The sequence below is a fragment of the Manduca sexta genome, chromosome 28 (assembly GCF_014839805.1).
Source record: "Manduca sexta isolate Smith_Timp_Sample1 chromosome 28, JHU_Msex_v1.0, whole genome shotgun sequence".
In the NCBI taxonomy this organism is placed as follows: Eukaryota; Metazoa; Arthropoda; class Insecta; order Lepidoptera; family Sphingidae; genus Manduca; species Manduca sexta.
The window spans coordinates 17,373,861-17,395,409 of NC_051142.1; the positions used below are offsets into that span (position 1 = coordinate 17,373,861).

At 34.0% G+C, this 21,549-nt stretch overlaps 1 protein-coding gene across 1 annotated transcript in view; it reads left to right on the top strand.

Annotated features, from left to right (window-relative positions):
* Nucleotides 1–6,139: 6,139 nt before the first annotated feature.
* The window catches only part of LOC115456199 (scavenger receptor class B member 1), a 48,102-nt gene continuing 32,692 nt past the window's right edge, over nucleotides 6,140–21,549 (top strand). The window contains exon 1 of the mRNA XM_030185159.2: nucleotides 6,140–6,311. The gene's annotated coding sequence lies outside the window, so the exon portion shown is untranslated. The remainder of the gene's footprint in view (nucleotides 6,312–21,549) is intronic.

Consider the following 21,549-nt stretch of genomic DNA (forward strand, 5'->3'; position numbering starts at 1 on the left):
AATAATAATATTTTTTATTACATTTTTCCAATACATAATATTACATAAGTCATAATCTCAATTTTCAAATAAATCCTGGATCGCGGTATCAACATTTTCTTGTTGCTAAGTATATATACCCAAGACATTTACAATAATACAGAGGGTCAGTCGCCTCGAGGAAACCAGTCCGCCAAGCTGGTCTAATTTGGCAAGTGTGGAGCAAAGTAATTGATGAGTAAACATGTTAACAGAATAAACTATTCTGAGTAATCAGGACTCCGAGGACAGATGATATGAGCCTATTTGTGCCAACTCGACCCTTTTTTATTAATCGAGGTTTATTTTTTTATTATTTCACCTAGTATCCATAATTATGCACTCAAGAAAAAAACGTATTATGATATTGTTTAGTTATTAATTATGTTATACTATATTAAAATTTAGAAATATTCTCATATTATAATTAGAGTTTATTGCGTTGTGTAGATACCTACATGTATACTATATTGTCTGTTTTAAGTATAATTCTTTTCGGTATAATTTAAAAATATTCGAATAAATTATACATATTGAATTCGATTTTTTTCGGCGGGCAGGGAAGATGGCACTGTATTAAACTGGCTCGGTGACCTAGTAGCAGGTATTGCAATTTGCGTACACAGCATAACACCGTCCGGAGGTACCGGGTTCGAATACCGGGTCGAGCAAAATTATATTAGGTTTTTCTGTTCAATATTAGCCCCCAGTCTGGAATTTATGTCAGAAATGACGATAGGCTCGCCCCCTATCGCATCATGGGACTGAACACATATGGCGAAAAATGGGTGCTCTAGTTGACAGTTCTGCAAAACCCTTCGAGGTCGAAGGCGTGATACATGTGTGTTATAACTTTGGTTTGTTTAAAATTGTGCAAAGAGAATGTATTCACCACGTTAATTATTGCGATGAGTTTGTTGTAACAAGAGGTGCACAGGTCCAAATCAGCCTTTTTGGTGTAATGACTCCGCTAGCACGGGCTTTGAGCTGGGTCATGGTTTTATAGCAAGTTTCGGCAACACTCATAAATTTCTCCGTTATGATTACGAGATCTCGGAATAATATCCTCATTAAATGGGGGTCAGGCAAAGCGTGTCGCAAATAATTGATTCCTAAGCCTAATCATTTTGTATTATGAGTGACTCCAATATCCATTTTTAAAAGAAATTGGGACAAGAATAAATGTAAGATGTAAAATAACAATTAATTTATAAAAAAAAACATAGTACTTAAGTGTGTGCAGTTGATTTTATTTTGTTTCTTATTCCTCGTCTAAAAAGGTTTTATGCGGTTAATTATTAGATAAGTGTTTAATATCTTGTCTCAGGATGACGAACGCAGTGGAAGTGGTATAAGTAGCAAGTAGTGCTTTGTAATTAAAAAATCTAGATGGTATTGCTATGGTATCGCTTACCATCAAGCGAGCAGTGACCTCGTCTCGTAATTCATTAAGTATAAAAGAATAAATTTTCAAAAATTCTTTCTTATTCCTCATTTATGTTATAAGAACACCCACAATTAATAATATCAAGACTCAATAGCCCAGGGTTCCCCAATATTTTCTCTAGTGCGGACCTCTAATGCCACCACACAACGATGCTCGGACCAACACTATAAAATAAAACAAAAATCGCTCAATTTCACAGTGCGGTGTATAATCGCTGCGCGGCTTTGTTTATGTTTTCACGTTTCTGTCAAACGCTTGATCACGCCATTGCACTTTATAGTTTTGCTTATATATTTTGTTTTACCTGCAGACCCCCTGTGAGGGGCCCACGTACCTCCAGTGGTCCGCGAACGACAGGTTAGGAAACCATGCAATAGCCAATCATTAACTATAGTTAAAATCCTAGTTAACTGGCGAAGTAACCGTCCCAAGTGATTTATGGTTACTCGTTAGTATTCACTCGGTGTCGTCCAACGCAAGCCTAATAATAATTATAGCAGCCGTGAAGTGCGCGTAGTTTTGGGACTAGATTGCTATCAGAGCGTATCTTGATGATGCAGACAGTGTAGGAAGAGTATAATCAAAAGGAAGTCAGAATAGGCTTACCTGGATTCCAATGTTTTTGCCAGATTGCTTAGCGATCGAACACCATTACGAACTCAATTTGAAATAAAATTATTAAATTATTTCGCGATAAATTTGTTTCATTTTTACTCCTGATGTTTCGAAGACTGCAGCCTTCATGGTTACGAAAGGTCATAAAAGGCCTCAAATTTATTGTGAAAATTTAGTTGAGTAACTACATAATTTTATTTCAATGTCGAACATTCGCCTAAACATAAAAAATCATTATCTATCATCTCTTCATGATGAAGTTTGTTATAAAATAGCATCAAATTAGAATTAAACTATTTTTCTAAATTCGGGCGGCTGAACACCTGGTCGTAAGGCACGGTGACCTTAACATAGCCGTTCAGGCGAACCCCACGAAAGCTGGGTGGTAATAATAAGGTACTTTCTCCGCGAAACCAAAAGAAAACAAAAGTATGTATTACATACATACATTTTGCTTGACCCGATCTCGTATCGGTGTCCGGCACCGAAATCGTATCGGGTAATTTGGATACGCTTTTAGATATTCAATCATAATAATTTGCCGTACTTACAAATTTCAATGTCACTACCTCGACGTAATCTTTCTTGCAGGCCCGTAATCAGTTATTTAAATCCCGCCTGTGTCACTAGATGGCGTTATTAAGCATTTATGAGGTAAACTCACATAATTTTATTTGTGAGTTTAGGTATTTTAATTTTGCCGATATGTATTGATAGTGGGATGACCTGTGTCTGTGTTATTAGAAGGCGACAAATAAAATGGGTTTTCAAAGTACTATTAGGTGTTTTTTTAAGTTTATTGTATACTAAAGTTTTACATCTAAGCTGCCGTATATTGCGACTATTTAAGCTATTGACATTAAATAAATTTTAACTATGTGCCTATATAAACTATGGGTGCCCTAGTTGCGCCTCTGCATACCCCTTCGGGGATAAATGCGTGATGTTATGTATGTATGTATGTATAAACTATGAACCTACTCTACAAAATAAATAAATGTGTTGTAATACACCAATTATAATTTAAATATTCACACTTCGTTATCAGCTAATTATAACAAGCCGCTGTGGATGTGATGTGATGATGGCACCACTGTTTCATAAAAAAAACGACACTTCGTCGTAAAGTAATTTGACTGTCGACTTACCGCCAGTTAGATGTAAATTCAAGATCCTAGATCCGAGGTTTGTTACTTGCATACTTTTTACCATAATTACGTCCCCAATATTGCTAAGAACATACAATATTATAAGATCGTAAGAATAAATTGTTTACGAGTTAAGTAAAGACTTATTGCATTGATGCCTACTTAAATACTGACATTGGGAAGATAGGATACATTTCTAGCATTATAATAGGTCTGGTAGATAATTACTGTTAAAGGACTATCTGGCCCATCTATTTATGTTTATAAAGCTCATTTGTTTTCAAGAAAAATACAAAATAAATACTTATTTGCATACAAAAGCATATAAATCAAAAATAAACGGCAAAAACTTGCAAACTTAGACCTTTGACCTGATTTTATGTGTTTTATAAGACGTGAGTCTCTAATTATACTTAATTATTACTTAGTGTCTTTCTTACGATAAACTTCATTATTATCTAATTATTGTAGTAATGTAAATGCAAATGTAATGACTTATGGTTACAATGTAACATTTGTAAACATTATTATCATTGATAATTCGCGTCAGAATAATGTATAAAAATTAATTTTAATAGATAATTCGAAAGTAGATTCCCAGAAATTCGCATGCCTCGTTTGCTGAATCAAGCATATTTATAAAGGACATTAGAAATCGATGCGGCAAAATCTCGAAATAAAACTATTTTTCGGATTTTACCGCGGTTTTTTATATTATAATTTTCTCCAAGCGTTTCGAAGACTTTGCAGACATGGTTACGGGGCGGACTTCGGTGTTAGTCGTCCTTAAAGGCTGCAAAGTCTTCGAACAACATAAATACACCGCCATAAAATCCGGAAAAGTTTTATTTCGTTGTCTAACATTTGCGTAAAAAAGAAATCATTAAACAAAAAATCTGGCAAAGACATGCCTACATCCATCTTTGATCACCCCAAAAATAGTTTTTGCACAATGAAAAAAAAATCATAAGCACCCAATTTGCAGGTCGTAAATCTATTTATTTTTGGTTAGAAAAATAACATAGAATAAATATAATTCAATAAAAACTCCGTTTAAAGTAAAGCATGTTATTTATGTCAAAGTCATGGGAAATTGCTTGAAGTACAATGAATATGATGGTTTTAAAATTGGCAGCTTTTCACTGTCATATAATTAACAGGGCTGGATTAAGGACAAATAGAGTTAAGTAAGTAGTAGACACGTTGTAGATAGATTTTTTACAGCATGGATACTTGTTCCTTCTTTTTAAACGGCGGCGTATCTAGCAGCAATTTCTGTGACATTGTCGCTAGGCACTCATGGCCCGTAATGGACAATTTCATTAAGGTACCCACCGGCTCTGTTGATTGCCAATAAAAAAATATGTAACATTTCTCTACCACGCCATACAGTTGCGTGACATGACATCGTAGTTTTCTTCTCATTATTATATACTTAATTATCTCGTTACTATTGTGAGAGCATAACCTGAAAACAATCGCGAAAGATAACCTTTTCTTTCTTGATGCCACTAATGTAATCTAAAACCCCCTACACTCTCTGAGTACATGCCTGTCCGTTATTATGACATTGAAAGACTCGCCACAAGTTCATTCGACACAAAAATCTGAAGGTTGTGCATAGTTATCAAAATTATGAAATTTTTACGCAACAATTGACTATAAATAAACATTTTGTTGCTGTTCTCGGACATACTCGTCAATATTCATCACGTTAGAGTTTGTTAATAATAAATTTGTTAATTGTTTAATCAAAACAAATAGAAAAAAAAATCACGCCAAAACTACGTAATTTTTTTTTTATTTCTTGTCTTGCAATCCCCGTTTGGAACGGAAATGCGGTTAGTAGTGTGCAAGTGCTCGACCATTGATAATAATTTAAGGTCCAAGAACTATAACAATACCCTTGAGCCTTTTTTCCTCTCAGTACAATAAAAACTGGACCTTACCATTTTTTGCAATAAACTTACAAAAGTATGAAAAAATACAATAACAATTATATGAATATTAATTTTGTTGCCCTAAATATGTAAATATAAAATTAATATTACATACGATACGAGATAAAAAATAAAGACAATCCGTGAAAAAAATAATTATATTATCATTCTGTCTCACACTCATATAATGGTAAATAATTCACATTATTGTGTATTTTTCTTTTTACCAAATATACCCAATGGTATTCTTCAGTGATATTCTGGTGACAACAAATGAGGAGCAGGCCTTTCCTCAGCGTGTAGACGGTCCCGCGCTCATGAGTGCTATTTCTACATCTGGCCACGTTTACTGGGGGTTTCCGTACTAAATTCATCAAAATTTGATCTTCAATCGTGAACTACGTCAAACAACAGGCCGCTCATAAAAACTAAGGTATATTTATCAATTTCAACATGCGTAAAAACGTGGTTTGCGGCGACCCCAAATGGAATTGGGATAAAGGATATAATAAAGTATTGTACCTATTTTTTTGTCCCGTTGTTGTTTTGTTAACTGAACATTGTAGATAAAAAATTTAACCAAAAGACGTCAAACGATATAAAAAAACATTTTATTAATTAATATTGAACGTCACAACATGAACCCTAGCACTGCCTGCGGTGCTGCATGCAAAGCTTTAAGGAATAATTCAACAGTCCCTCAAAGGTTATTTCGTCCCATGATAGTTCAATACTATGCACCAACTCGACAATGTTAAACCCAAAACTCATTTTTTAAGGAGTCAACACAGGGTCTTCCGGTCAATTACGCTGTCAGAAAACCAAGGATAAAGACAATTTAGTAGTGCGTTAATAAAGATGTTTGATAAAAAAATGAAAGGCTGACATCTTAACACAAAGTAACTTACGTCTTAAAAATATTGGTGTATGTAACTTGTAAGAAGCTAAGGCCGAAAGATGAATGGTTGCCCAGAGGTTACAGCATTTCGCAACGAGCGCGGCTAGCACCGCGCACGTCGGCGCGCGGCCTAATACGTATTTTAAATATCGAACTTCGAAATTCAAATTTAATAAATCCGTCGAATTATTTCTTTTTGATTTGTGTTTGTGTTTAGTGCGTGTATTTGGTTTTACTTTTAAAAGGTCAGTACGAAGAGTTTTATAATTTTTTCGAATTTATTGATTTTATTTATTATTATTTAAAAATGATTTATTTTTATAAATGTTTCTAAATATTTAGGAAACTATATTTTTTGGATAATTTATAAATACATTGTGTTATTATAATAACCTATATAAAAAGAATGAAATAATATTTGTGAAATTTAAATTATATTACTAAATTAAAATTCTTAAAACCTTTAAAATATTATTTCGTATACTAAAATATGCAGCTGAATACAAAATCAAATTAATAGCAACAAACTATTAAAATATCAAAAGTATCACAACAGTTACAAACCTATTATGACATAATTTCACCAAAATTTAAATATTTTTCCGAATGTTAAAAAAAATATTGCAAAATTGCAACCGACCGGCGTAACCTGACCGTCAAAAGTGAATTTAAAATCGAAACAAGGTTTAAGCACGTGTTTTATTATTTTATTATTCATAATATTCGTTTATTATTGCCATTCATTAAAATGTATAGGGCAGCCTAATTTAAAAATGTACATAAAGTCAAATAAAGTCGTAGCTTTTGGGGAAATGGGTCAAGAGCCATGACCTCAACCCACAGTTTAGTGCACAATAATCACATAGAGTCGAAGTCTGTGGTACTCAACCTTTTTATGCAGGCACTAAGACATCTTAATTATAGTGCCACAGGCCACAATTTAATTCACTGATATTAATTTTTTAAAAACGTAATTTAAATAAATTTACATACACACATACACTCAGACCTTTTATCCACGAGGGTGTATGCAGAGCCCCAACTGGCACACCCATTTTCCGCCGTGTGTATTCCGTCCCATGATATGATACGGGGTGAGCCTATCGCTATATCGGTTTCAAAGATCAGGCTGATACTGCCTAGAAAAACCCAATATCACTGCCCGAACCGGAGATCGAACCCGAAACATCAGCACTACAGTCATATCGTAATACAACTACGCCACCGAGGCCTTCGATTGGAATTCAAATTAACTCCCATAGTTATGATTCTGAAAATATTTCGTAAATTATGAAAAGTTAAAAGGCCATACACTCCCTTTAAAGAGTGACACAGATTTGGGCATTCTCCTTTCGCGCCGCAGGGTCGCAGTCCCTGTTGACCACAGTTAAGGCCGGCGTCCATTAGCGAGACGGTACGGCAAGTTATCCTTCGGCATACATGTAAGCATACTGACAATTACTATCCAACGATATGTTTACGTATGTCGAAACACCCCTTACAACGAAGCTTTATTTTTAAAGCAACAATCATAATCATTAAATTGATAAGATGCTTATTTATTTTATTTATTTATTGACAATTAATCAGTTATAATAATTTGCAAATACAAAAATGAACACAATATATATTATTGTGTACAATGTCCACAAATTAAAATAAAGATAAAAATCAAATATTATTATTATATATAGCCTCTTAAAGTTACTAATAATATAAAGACACGCTTTAGTCCCTTAAAAATTTCTTTGCTGCGTTTTCTCTCTCGTGGCCATCAGGCCATAGTCTCTTACAAATACTTCTAGCACAGTTTAAAAAAGTAAGCTAGTCAGTAGGCTCGTTACCCTATCCCAAGCCTCCGTGGCTTCTAGAGTGATGAGTTAATTGAAAAACAAGATCGCATGTCTTTGATATTGACATACACAAAAATACGTTGTATGAGAAGACAGAAAAAATCATAATAATATTTCGGAAAAACTATTTCGTTACGTTCATTTATTTAGAGAAGTACTCAACTAAATCCTCTCATGTTCAATTTAATCACATACCCTGCCAACATAATAAAAACGTCTCCTAGAAACATCACTTTGAGTGCCTTCTGTTCTAAAGATTGACACATGAAGGATTTTTTTTGCGCATCCTAAAAAGTACTTATTTAAAACTAAGTTTTTCCACGATTGGCCACCATATTGACACCATGTCCCTGTGAAGATTCAGTCCTAGAGCTTAAAAACCTACGCAATTGGTGATCGAACCCAGGATTTCATATCCACAAACCATGCCACTAAGCCAAATATGTAACAGCCTTGTGATATTCTAAATTAATAAGTACTCAGAAAGATTGTTTGTCGATGGTTCTCTATAGGTCATTTCATTCACGAAGACGCGCTCTACAACTTTTAAAAGGAGGTGTTGCTTGATGTCGCGGGGTAAGGAGACTGATCTAAGCCACAGTCTCAACGCTATCTATCGTAGTGTGCGTGTGCACTCATGTTGTTCATGCACACTAAGCGATTAGAGAAAGTAGTGGGGTGCGTCTTCGTGGATGAAATCATAGATTATTCATTCATCTTATAATAATTTTTTATACACTTTGAAAATAGCAACACCAGTTTTTCATGTCCGTTCTTCTTTGGTAAGAGCTGCTTTCCGAACTGGCGGTAGAGTTAATATTAACGGAATCTAAATAATATATACCATTTCATTTCATTACAACTTCGATTGTCGAGTCGAACCACGCTTTCGCCTTGCTTTCGGGTAACCACGAATGGTCATAGCAGTAGAAAACAATGTCATCATCTAAGATTTGCATTAGATTTCGCCTACGATACGGGCTGTGCCTAGTGTAGGAACCCAGGTATAGTTTTTGACTTATGATCACAATTTAATATTATTAGTATGTTACCACCTAAGAGTTATTTGTCTTAGTTCATAAGGAAAATTTAATTTTTGGTAAATTTAATAAATAAATACAAAATAAAAGATATAAAGCATGACACGACACTTCACTGCGCTCGTCACCTTGTTAAAATTTTGAACCTCATAGACTCTGTACACTATTGTTTGACAGAAATAAACAATGTGGTGGTACCTACCCACAGGGACTCCCATACCAAGTGGATAACTAATGCTTTCCAATGCCGACTATTATCAAATGTACAGTACTTTTAAATCTGGCTGACATTCCACTTGTTAAGGGAAATTAGTTATTGGTATAATTCAGTTTTATTACTTTTTTAACAGTACAACTAGACAGTGGCTAGTTACTAGTATAAAATCGCTTTCAATTCATCCTAATCTAAATCTTCAATCCGTTTCCGATTTAATGAACCAATCAAAATAACTCATTTGTAAGCATGACAAAAAACTTTGTTCTGATTGGTTTATTTTTAAGATAGATAGAAGAAGGCGCTTAGGATAGTTTATTGAAAATGGCGGTTAGTAATGGTCTTATTCGATTGACGTTATGTGTCATATCATGTCATTGACAAATATAAACGAGGTCCTTTCGAATAATTTCGATGAATGAGCATAAATGGAAAGTTTTTTACCAACTTATAATTATAATTTATTATCATATTCAATAGCAATATTTTTAAACAAAGGTTAGGTTAAAATATATACCGAATGTCAATGTCAACATGAATCAGAATAGTGTTGTCCTGTTGACAACAAAATCCTGGCTATCCTAGTCATCATGAGACACATGATATCCATTACTGAATATGGGCTTCTTCCAAAATTACCACGTCCTGTTGGAAGCGCCCTGCCTCCCGTGACTTGGCATTTGATTATGACAATATGATTATCACTTTGAAGGATAAAACAAAATGGGAACCCATGACCCACAGCACTTTAGGTCTATTCGCTAGAGGTCATCTGTTATCATAAAGTGCGTTGACGTTTGTTTTTGTAGGTAACAAGGAAAAACAAATGATTGTAATTTTTGTTTTTTTTTCGTTATACTACGTTGTACAATAAAGCACGAAGTACTTAGATATATTTTTATAGTTTTAGAATGACGAAATGAGAAGACAGTATAGGCGGTTGGAGCCACTAATTTTACTCTGATTTTGTCTCGCTGAAAACCGTACTGCGCCACTCTTCGTCTCTTTAAACCGAAAAAACTTTGGAATGAAAAATAGCTTGTATGTCAATTAAGGAAGTGACCTACATGTTTTTCAAATTTCATAATTTATTTAAATTCATTCAACAGTTTTTAGCATTTAGGTACTTATAACAAATATCTCATGTCTTCGTTTACCTATACGTATACATTTAAATAAGCACGTAAAACCGTGATCTCTCTTTGGTCATGTCCGATTGCCGTCTCACCGGACTATGAGAGTGACGGAACAGCGAGTGTACCTGTGTATTGCGCACAAACTTTTGCACTATAATATATCCTACGTACCTGGCTGATCTCCGATGAGATTGGCCGCCGTGGCCGAAATTCGGTTAAGAAGAAATCAATCACGTATACGTTTGCAAAATACTCATAAGATGCCTATAATTTGGTCTTTTAATGTCACCTGTTACATCTTGTTGAAAACTAGGTTACATGCTAGACCACAACACAATGTTCAGGGTTACTTTCTTTATTACTAATAAATATGTTCTAAATAAGAGTGACCTGAATATGTGTATCGTCAATTGCAAGCAATAGATGGGCATCGATGTTTCCATTCTAATGGGGATATTATGTTCAATAAAGTGAATCGTGCGATCTTAGATTTCTAAATAGTTACAACCTGAACCCCACCACAAACGGTACGTATAATACTATAATAATAATATCAGCTCTTTTTTATATATTGTCCTACTGCTGGGCACGGACATCCTCTACTACTGAGAGGGATTAGGCCTAAGTCCACTACGCTGGCCCGGTGCGTATTGGCAGACTTCACACATCTTCAAAATCCTTTTGGAAACTTCTCAGTTATCAGGTTTCCTCACGATGTTTCCTTTCCCACTAAAGCGATAATTTACAAAAATACACACATAACTCTAGAAAAGTTAGAGATGCATCCCTAGGATTTTGAATAGGTCTCGACAGTACATTACTACATACCACTCCCAACTAGGCTATTGCCACTTTTGCTAACGTTACCTATGTTATAACAAATCACTGTTATTTTATGTTTCAATATTTTAAAAATGAAAAGCAAGCACTGGGTTAATTACTGACTAAAAAAGTTTAGCGCAGTGACACGAAGAGTTGCGTACTTAATTAAAAGTTTTTAAAACTATATGTGTATTCTTTGTGAATTATCGTTTGTTGTAACTTCTTTGATAAATACATTTATAATTATTGGGCCCTATTCCGTCTACTCGAGCGAATAACTACGTCTTTTTACCATTATGGACATTCTAATCGAAGGACAGCCTACCTTTACAACTCTGGCTTGAAACAACAGTTCTATCTGTTTATTGAATGCATTATTAGATGGAACCATATTGCCCCAAGGTGATTTCGAACACCGAACATATTGCTTCTTAATTCAAAAGACAAATCTCAATTGCCTGCTTGAGAATCCAACCCACTCACCAACGTTACCTACACTAAAAAGGGATTATGTATCGCATCCTTCTATTAAAAATCTTGACTTCAAACATTACGTCTAAATCGCTTGTGTCGGCCGCGGTGAGAGGAAACCTTGCACTCGATAGGTGACGAGCGGTGTCAACGACTTCTTGCCGGATTATATTGGGTTCAAACCCGTTTATAGAGGGTTGCTTTGGTGGCCTGAAAATGGGATTAGTCGACCTTTTTATCCCAGATTTCATTTAGTACCGGGATATCATGCGGTCCTGGGATTAGCAATAAGAAACTAGGAGGCAAGGGCAACAATGAAAGGCGATATAAAGAGAAAGGGTTGTCTTAACACTTAAACTCTTATAATATTTTGAGAGTCTAATATGGGTACACGTACTATGCACTTGTTTAAGACTATCATGTCCCCGAGATTGGGCACTCGACGTGTAGTTAGTTTCAAACCTGAGACTCTAGAATCGCCTCAGGGGAGATTGGGAGGGCTTAGATCTAGTTGGCATCACACCTGCGACCCTGACGTTTGTCTTACTTTTATTAAAAACGTTAATTACGTATATATTTAGCTGTTAAAATAACTGTTTATTTTATTTTCTCCTTGTACAATATATTCAAGGTAGTGGTTAAAACAATTAGGACAAGTTAAAACATAAAGGTAATATAAGTATATAAGGCGCGTTGGGGTAAAATCGGACGCTTTTTCAAGGTGTTAAACAGTGTTTGCTAGATTTTTTTTTACAAGAATTCTATAAGCAACATCATAATAAATCTTTAACTTATCTTATTGTTGTTGACAATACCAAATTGGGTATATTTTTTTATTTCTCTAAAAACAACGGTTAAGTTTGTACATGGGTTTGAAAGCGTACCATACTTTTAGCAATGTGCGGGAAAGATAGGACCTTCACAGGTATAGTTCGGACTACCTTCTAAAACCTTCATTATTAAAGGGATTCTAAAATTTATGAAAGGAGTATATTCCGAGCGTTGACGGTATTAATATAAAATCGAAATATTAAATAAATACTTTGAAATATTTTTGGTAGCAAATTTTGTTTTTAAAAAAGTTTTAGGCATCCGATCTTACCCCTTACCAGTAAAAGTGTAGATATTGTGGTTCTCAACTTTGTGTCTATGAGGTGTATGGATAGAAGTATTTTTTTGATTTAAGTATCGCTTGAATAAATTTATTTTAAATGAAATAAAAAAAATATATCAATCAACATTTATTTTCAAATAAATCAGTCGTTAATATTAGAGTAATAACCGACAGTCTCGCTTCTTGAGTATAATCGTAAATTATGAGAAACATAACAAATAACAACTTTAGCAAGTAGTAAATAAAAATAAACATTATCAAAAAAAAAAACAAAACTTGAAAATTAACACTCATACACATGATTACGATATATTTATCTGTAAGTAATACAGCTCGATTTGTTTGCAAATGTTGCCGGAACAAACAAACACTAAATTGGTCAATATTGCTCATTGTTTCTACATCAGTTTAATCAAAATAGCCAATCATAACTCTTTATGCATCTAAAATAAAACAATATTTGGCACCATACTAGGAACATTGATGTTAATAATATAAGTATAATAAAGAAATATATATCTAAAATTTGAACAATATAAAGTATTAAAAATATGTTAAAGCATCTTCATTATGCATTAGGATATATTCAGGAGGGTTTTCACATATCTGGATTAAATCAATCTTTTTTACAATAGTATTTTGTGGAACACAGTCCTTATCTTTGCGCTTAGGAATTACGAATTTAGTATTATACTTTTTACCAATAGTTTTATAATATGAAATTAAATAATTGTTTTCTTCCAGGTTTACATACTCAATAACCCCAATATAATATTTCCAAATCGTTGTATAATATCGTGTCAGAACTGTATCTCCAATACTGAATGCTATCACCTCAACTGTATCCTCATCCTTAGATTCACATCCACCCGTTAGTTTATCTTTATTATCAGGGGCCGCTATCACCACTGAATTTCTTGTTCTTTTTGGTATAGTATGCTCAGGTGTTTTATTTTTTAATTCTATGTTATTTCGTTTTCGATTAGTGGAAATATCATCGGTGATGTTAATTTCTTTCAGGGAATCAGGTTCCAATCCCACAAAAACACGATTTTCTGGCCTAAAACGAACTGAAGATAGAATTGTAACTTTACTTTGATCTCTTTCATTTTTTTTATTCAATTTCATATCATCATAAATAGTTTGTTTTTGGGCGTCATTTTCTTTGTCATCCGTGTCATGAATAAATATATCTTTGGTCTTTTCCAGAATTTCGTCTAAAAAATCGTCGCTAAGTACACCCATTAAATCTGAATCGCTATGTGAACTCATTACACTACTTATAGTAGTAGTAACACTCGAATATCTTTTACGTCTTCTTATAGGTCTTTTACCAGACTTTACTTCTAGTTTATTATAACTAATGTCTGGTTGTTCAAAAACTTCGTGACTATCTTGGATCGCCTTCGTTTTCGTTTTTTTGCCGATACCTTTTCCTTTTTTTGTTACAGGTTTCTCCACGGCATTTGATTTTTTTTTCACTATCGTTTTTATATTTTCTATTTCCTCTTGTATATGGTTCTGTTCTAATTTTTCTTTATTCTTCAAAAATGTTTGTGTCACTACTTCTGCTCCTTTTGAAACCCGCGTCAGTTTTGTTGAAATTTTATTTTCTGTTGTCTTTTGTTTAGTTAATTTTTGTAAGAGAATTTCTTCAAAGGAAGTTTTGTACGGTGAAGTTTTCTGAATTTCGGTACTGGCTTCAAGAGTTTGTGATGTATCAGATATAGATTTGTTCATAGCATCCATACATAATTGTTTTAATGATTTTATACAAGTTGTAACTTTTACATGGCGCAACCATCTTTTATAAGCTGCTGGATCATATTTTTCTTGTGGTATAACTTTTGGGTTAAATGGGTAAATGCCTCCCTTTTTAAAACCATTACAGATGACACTTGGGCGTGTTTGATGCCACGCTTCTGCAAATTTTTCAGCAAATGCCTGTTTGCGCATTCTGATGCCTACATTTTGGCGTTGCCATTCGACAATCTTCTGGTCCCATATACTTTTGAATGACCTGAATACTGCTAAGTCTAACGGTTGCAGCAAGTGGGAGGTATGCGCAGGACGTTTTAATATAGTAATGCCGTTCGCCGCCGCTAAAGATACTACTTTGCTATTAACGTGTGTACTGTGACCATCGTATATCATTAGCGATGGTTTATTTTCTGCCAAAACGGGTATTACTACTTTTGACATGTAATTAAAAAATATGTCAGTCTCCATCCAGCCACGTTTGCTTGCAGCATAAGCGATCTCAAAATCATGTTCATCTTTTTCTTCTGCCATCCATTCTTCGTATACATGTTTTCCTTTAAAGACGATTAAAGGAGTTAGTTTGGTTCCAGCCGCATTTACTGTAGTTAATACCGTGATATTTTCTTTTGCCGACCCAGCTGTCGTTCTAGTGCATGGTAAACCAACTCCACCAACAACTTTCGTCTTTGTTGGATCTAACGGTACTGACGTTTCATCTAAATTCCAGATATTTGCAGGATCAGTAATGTTTAACTCCATTAAAATCTTTCTTAACAGAGTAAAATACTCGTCGGTTACAAATGGATCAGTCATTTTTTTACGAAGATACTCCACAGGTTGGGGTTTTTTTATTGAGAGGTTATGTCGCTGCCGGAACGAAATGAACCAATCAGGACCCGGTTTTCCATCTCGAAAATTTGTTTTTATCTTATTATTTTTTATATATTCAGCAGCTATCTCTAAAACTTCCTTTCTGGATAAACCCCAACCCCATTTTTCAAGTGTGCGGAGACATTGTGCTAGTTCGTTTTCCTTTTCAAAGGGAATTGTAGTCGGTCTTCCCAAGCTATTACTAGCTATACCTGTTTTTTTCAGAACTCTGTCATTAAGGGTTGATGTTGGAATTCCGTATATTTTTGACGCCGCATAGTTAGTGAGTACATTATTTCTTACTTTTTCTATAGCCTCTTGTAGATTTTCGGCCGAGTACTTCGTTGCCCGCAATGATTTTCTTTTATAACGTCGCGGCATAGCAAATCTACGACAAAATATAATATATACATTAATTTTTTTTGGAGAAACAGCATATACCTTGTAAATAAATAACGAATAAACCAAATTAATTATTCTGCATAGCCGAAGAAAAATGAAATACCTAAGTGAGCGAGGGGCTTGTTTTTGGAAAAACGAATATATCTTGAAACTAACTTGTTAAATTAGCAGTTACCACTAAACAGACATTGAATAATAGTGTAAAATTTCTTTTATAAATTCAAAAGGACAAAACGACTGTAATAAGATATTTATTACATAAATAACATTTTAATCAAAAAAAATTGCGACATCATAACTTAGTCCATGCTCGTAGCTAGTTGTAATGTTGTTTTCTCCTCACAAATCGTAGTTTTTCAAAAAAAGCAACTCCTATGTATTTATACTCAATGACATTATTTTATGAAAAAAGTAAACTTTGAAGTATGGACTTATAAAATAATAAAAAGAAGACTCTGTTACCTAACTTCATCAGTTACAACGAACCTTAAAATCACAGACAGAAACCTACAGCAGGTATTATTGGACTCTCATTATTTTTAGTTAAATTTTCTTATCAAAGAAGCAAAATATGCCTGGCCAAAATTCTAGCTCACTTTCGGACTAGTAAAATTTGTTGTCTAAAACTTCAACTATAAATAATTCGTACACCTATTGACTTTGTGTCTCTGTTCTCTATTTATACTTTCTCATTAAATAAAAGAAATACAATTATACCCTATTGAAATGTTATATTTAAAAATAACAGGATAAGTAGGGGCATGTTACAACTAGCCACATAGTATGAATTTTCTAATTTGTCGTTATATACATATATCGTCTCTTAGTTTCTTTTAATTCAAGAAAGTAACGGATTATTTGTAACTTTTGAATTAGTGCATAATAATAAAGCCAATAAAAATTTTTACCAACGTAACTTTTACGTTATGTCTCAAAAATGATGTGGCAGCAATCTAATCGCTGCACTGTACCGATTAAGTTAAAGTTCTTGATAAAAATTCCGTGTTACAACTTAAACTGTTACAATGAGCTCCCTGCTTCCCTACTGAATTGATACTCCGTATAATGTAAACTTTGACAACCACTTGTAATATTTTACAAGTACATGATCGGATGATTTTAGTCCGTTTTTTAACGGCAAATAATTTAACGGGTTAAGATAGGATCTCAGCACATAGACGTGTTACGACAAGTTTTAATAAACAAAGCTCAAGAATGTATACCTAATAGTACCATATAGTTCGAAAATCTATTAAAAACAGTATATACTTACGTAAAAATAAATAAATTCTTGCATGGGGATAGTTCGGATCTTCACGGGAACGGCGAATTACAGTTATTGTCTTTGTTGGTCCTTCACACACGTCCTTCTTGTCGAAATTGCTCGCGCGAACTGTCGGGACGAAGCTAACAATATGGTGCCGCGGGCAATGTTGCCAGAAAACAAAAATTATTATATAATAGTAAGTTATTCGATTTATACGATGTTATCCCTCCTACGATCTTACCCCAACGCACCTTACTTAAGCTTAAAAATATTATTCTAAAAATATACTAAACTAGGTGTGTGTGGCGCGCGGTTTCACCTTCTTAAAAAACCTTTCTTAATATAAAAGATTCAGTGATAAATATAAATAAAATAAAATTATAGAAAGGAATTTATAATAACCCAACTAAATGATAATACTGGTTCATGTCCAATGTCCATGTTCTGAATTTCGTCGCAAACATTTAAATATCCTTAAACATTTTTATAATTTTCGCATCATGATATTGGTAAGATAAACAAATGGAAGTTTAAAAGGCTATCGTATCTAAGCGACAATAAGTAAACTTTTATATAAAGCGATTAAAGTTTTGATTTTAATAAAAAATCTCATAACAATTAAATATATTTTTTATACGGACAGGTCAAATTGGCCCCACTGCATCTGATGCTAAGTGGAGTCCGATAGAATGTCGACTGACGAGAGATAATTACCACTTGACAGTCGACACAATTACGCTGGCCTATTGGAACCGGATATACACAGGCTGATGCCGGAACGCGACACACTCACAAGGCCTACTATGGCGGTTTTAACACCTTGTGTGCGGTGGTCGCTATCCGGGCGGATGTAAAATATATCCTAACACCAGCAATTAATTACTTTATAAAAGTATTCTCTATTGATATTTAAATTTTCTTAGAGCTACAAACGACGCACATAAATCTGGTGATTCCAAATATTTATCGCATTCTTTGTATATTTGTCGCTTAGATATGATTCTCCTTCAAACGTCGAAATATTAACCAGGGACATAGCATAAAGAATATCAGTATTTTTTGCACGCAATTAAGAACTTTAAATGGAAAAAAATACGAAATAGTACTAAAGGGTTACAAAAGAAATTCGGCCTTTTGAAAATACTTATAAGTATAACTCATTTTTGATATATTTGTCGCTTAGACATAATTTTCTATCAAATCTAGAAATATTAACCACAGACATAACATAACCAATATCAATATTTTTGCACACAATAAAGAACTTAAAATGGAAAAATGTTGAACGGAAAGGTACTAAGGTACTCCTTTTATTACCTAAGTAATGTTTTTTTTTGCCTTTACGTCAATGATCGTCATCAGATACGTCAGAGACACATTAGGTAAATAAGTCAATGTTTTTCAAGTCTGCTCGCTCCTTATGACGTAGTGGGAGCGAATTGGTAAGCCTGGCGAAAAATGGGCGGACTAGATATGTTTCTACTTACCCATTTACGGCGCATGCATTACGCGTGAGAATATGTGAAGATTTATTAATTATTTCTGTAAAAATACTATTTTAGGTCTTTGTGAAAAATTTTAACTAACAAAATATTCCTTATTAAATTGTCAGTGTTGGTTGCAAATTAAATTCTTGTGTACTTTAATAGGATATGCACGGAATCAAAAATTTTATTCACATTTTCATTATGAAATTATTAAAACAACATCCATATTATGAAAAATTTGTTACAAGCTAAGTAAAGATAACATACTGTAGAAATATGATCTTCAATGTTTTTTGTATATGTATCATAAAATTCGAATAGATACTTAGTTTTTAAAAATGCGGATCGCGTCCCTTTTACAGATGTCACCATCATAATATAGACAGTTTGTAGACAAATGTTTACATGCATTTAAGGGTTAAAGTGCAATCCATTTTCATTTTGTAAGTAATGTAAACATGTTTTTGTCAAGTTGTCATATTATGTAATTAACGTTTTAATCAGAAAATGGCACAAAAATAAAGTTCCCAAGAGAAAAACACAAGAGACCCAGAACGGGAAAGGTCCACACGGGCGGGGTCACAGGAAACTGTAGTTAACTAATAAACGCGTTAATAATATGCTTTTAATTTAATTACTTTCCATAATATAACATATGGAGCAATGTTCAATAATATCGTAACCGCACTCGATTACTGCAACTCGAGAACTGGGCCGGATCTAGTGTTCATTTTGAGGGTCGATTTCGTGTGAACAGTACCAGTGTTCTGCGGTCGTGAATGGAAACCTGCTTTTAATTGATTAGTTTTACGCCCGAAGTTAATAACCAATCCTAATCGAATGTCTGCTATCTAAGACTGATAATTCATTAGTTTTTATGAATAAAGCATGCCAATAACCTATCCATAGATTGAGTAAGCTATCTCTAACAATAATCGATCTTTGAGAGGACGGATTACAGATCATAGATTACCCTCTGTTTGAAAATGACAGTTTACGCTTGCCAATACTCTATCTACCCGTTTTGACATTTGATTTGATTGTTGTAAACAATCGCATTTTCCAATCGGACCAATTCCTCAGTTTACTCCATATGTTTTGAATATCGCTTACACTGATTTTAAGAGAAACGAAAAGGCAATGGAAATATCCATATTCTCTAGTGACAGTGACTACAGTGATTTGGAGGGACTAGCGATGCTGATAGCGAAACTGAAAGTCGCGCTTCATCACGGGTAATGAAAAGCGTGAACTACATGCAAACCCTGGATGAGTTTGATTTCATGTTTAGATTAGGCTTTCGAAATCTGCTTGCCAATCATTGTTAGTTAAACTGATGCCGTATATACGTGTTACTTATATGTACAAGGTAAATAATTTTTGATATTATTTACAAAAAATACCGTACCTATCGAACTATTACATAGGTACTAACAAGGGGCAATTGCATCGTTTTTACAGGAACTATGGCGTTTCTCCATTCCGTCAACTTTTGCTGAGGAATAGGAAATATTTATATTATCTTTTTCAGGACATTTCATACATGGAAGCGTCGCTTCCCTGTGATTGAATTGACATTGCGTTTATCTTTACCTAAAGTTCAAGCAATAATAATTGCAACTGCAGTTTTGCACAATATTTGTCGGAATCACAGGTTAGAGGAAATTCCAATCGAAGTGGAGTTATCAACTGCTGATATTATTAATTATGAGAACAATATAGAGAATCAAGATGTTGGAGAAAGAACAGCATTAACAATTAACTTCTTTACTTAGTAAAATAAAATACCTTTGCAATCACTACTATTTAGTTTTATTGATTATCTACATTTGTAATTCAAAGTAACAATTATTACAAATTAACATAGTTTTATTAGTTAAAAGTTAAAATCATAGAAACAGGTAAAATTTCCATACATTATCTATACTATAATTATATAAAGCTGAAGAGTATGTTTGTTTATTTGTTTGTTTGATCGCTTCGCTCTTTAACGCGCTGATCTCAGGAACTTCCAGTTCGAATTGAAAAATTCTTTTAGTGTTGGATAGCCCATCTATTGACGATGGCTATTATAGGGTATGTATCATCACACCATGACCAATGGGACCAAAAACGGGTAAAATTGATTACTTTTGAGAGCTTCTGTTGCGAGCGCTGCGTAAACGGTTAAAGTTATGCAACAATTATGTATAACGGAATTGTAATTTATTCCATAACACTGGATAATATGTCCAGAGTCCAATTATTATTATAGGGCACCGAGTTTACTGCGTACTTCATACTAAAAACTAAATCCTTTAAAGATTTATTAATATACTAGCTTCCGCTCGCAGCTTCGCCCGCGTGGATTTCGGACTTCAAAAATGGTGCCGGTCGCGAACGTTCGAGAATGTTCGTTTTACGAAGCTACTCGCTAGGTGATTCGCTAGCCTCTAGGTGCCAAGCAAGCCGCCTGCCTGTGCGTTCGCGACCTTATATATATACAAAAATAATCCTTATAGCATGATTCAGTATTCACGCATGATGGCTTATTATTAGCGTATTTCATGTATAACTTTGGTGTTTCTATACCGATTTCTATGATTCTTTTTATGGAATATTTAGTAATGTTCACTTTTTAATTAGGGATGACTGAGAGTGTTATAAACGTAAGAGTAGACAAATATAATGAGAAAGCTTCGAACTGCTAAGCTATCGGGAGTTACACGTGTTATTGTGAGTCAACCATAAAAGATAGACATATGCTGTCGTGGGATATTTTTTATATAATTTTAAGGCGAACATTTCCGTCATACATGATTTCTGTGTAGCTTTAACCATTAAGGTTGTACACGCGGCGGAAGCTTAAAAAATGGAGTAACTTCTCCCGTTTTCCCAACATTTCCCTTCACTGCTCTGCTCCTATTAATTGGAGCGTGATGAAAAGTATACTATAACCAGCACAGGAGTATGACAAATAATTGTACCAAGTTTCGTTAAAATCCGTCGAGTAGTTTTTGTTTCTATAACGGTTATACAGACAGACAGACAGACAGACAAAAATTTT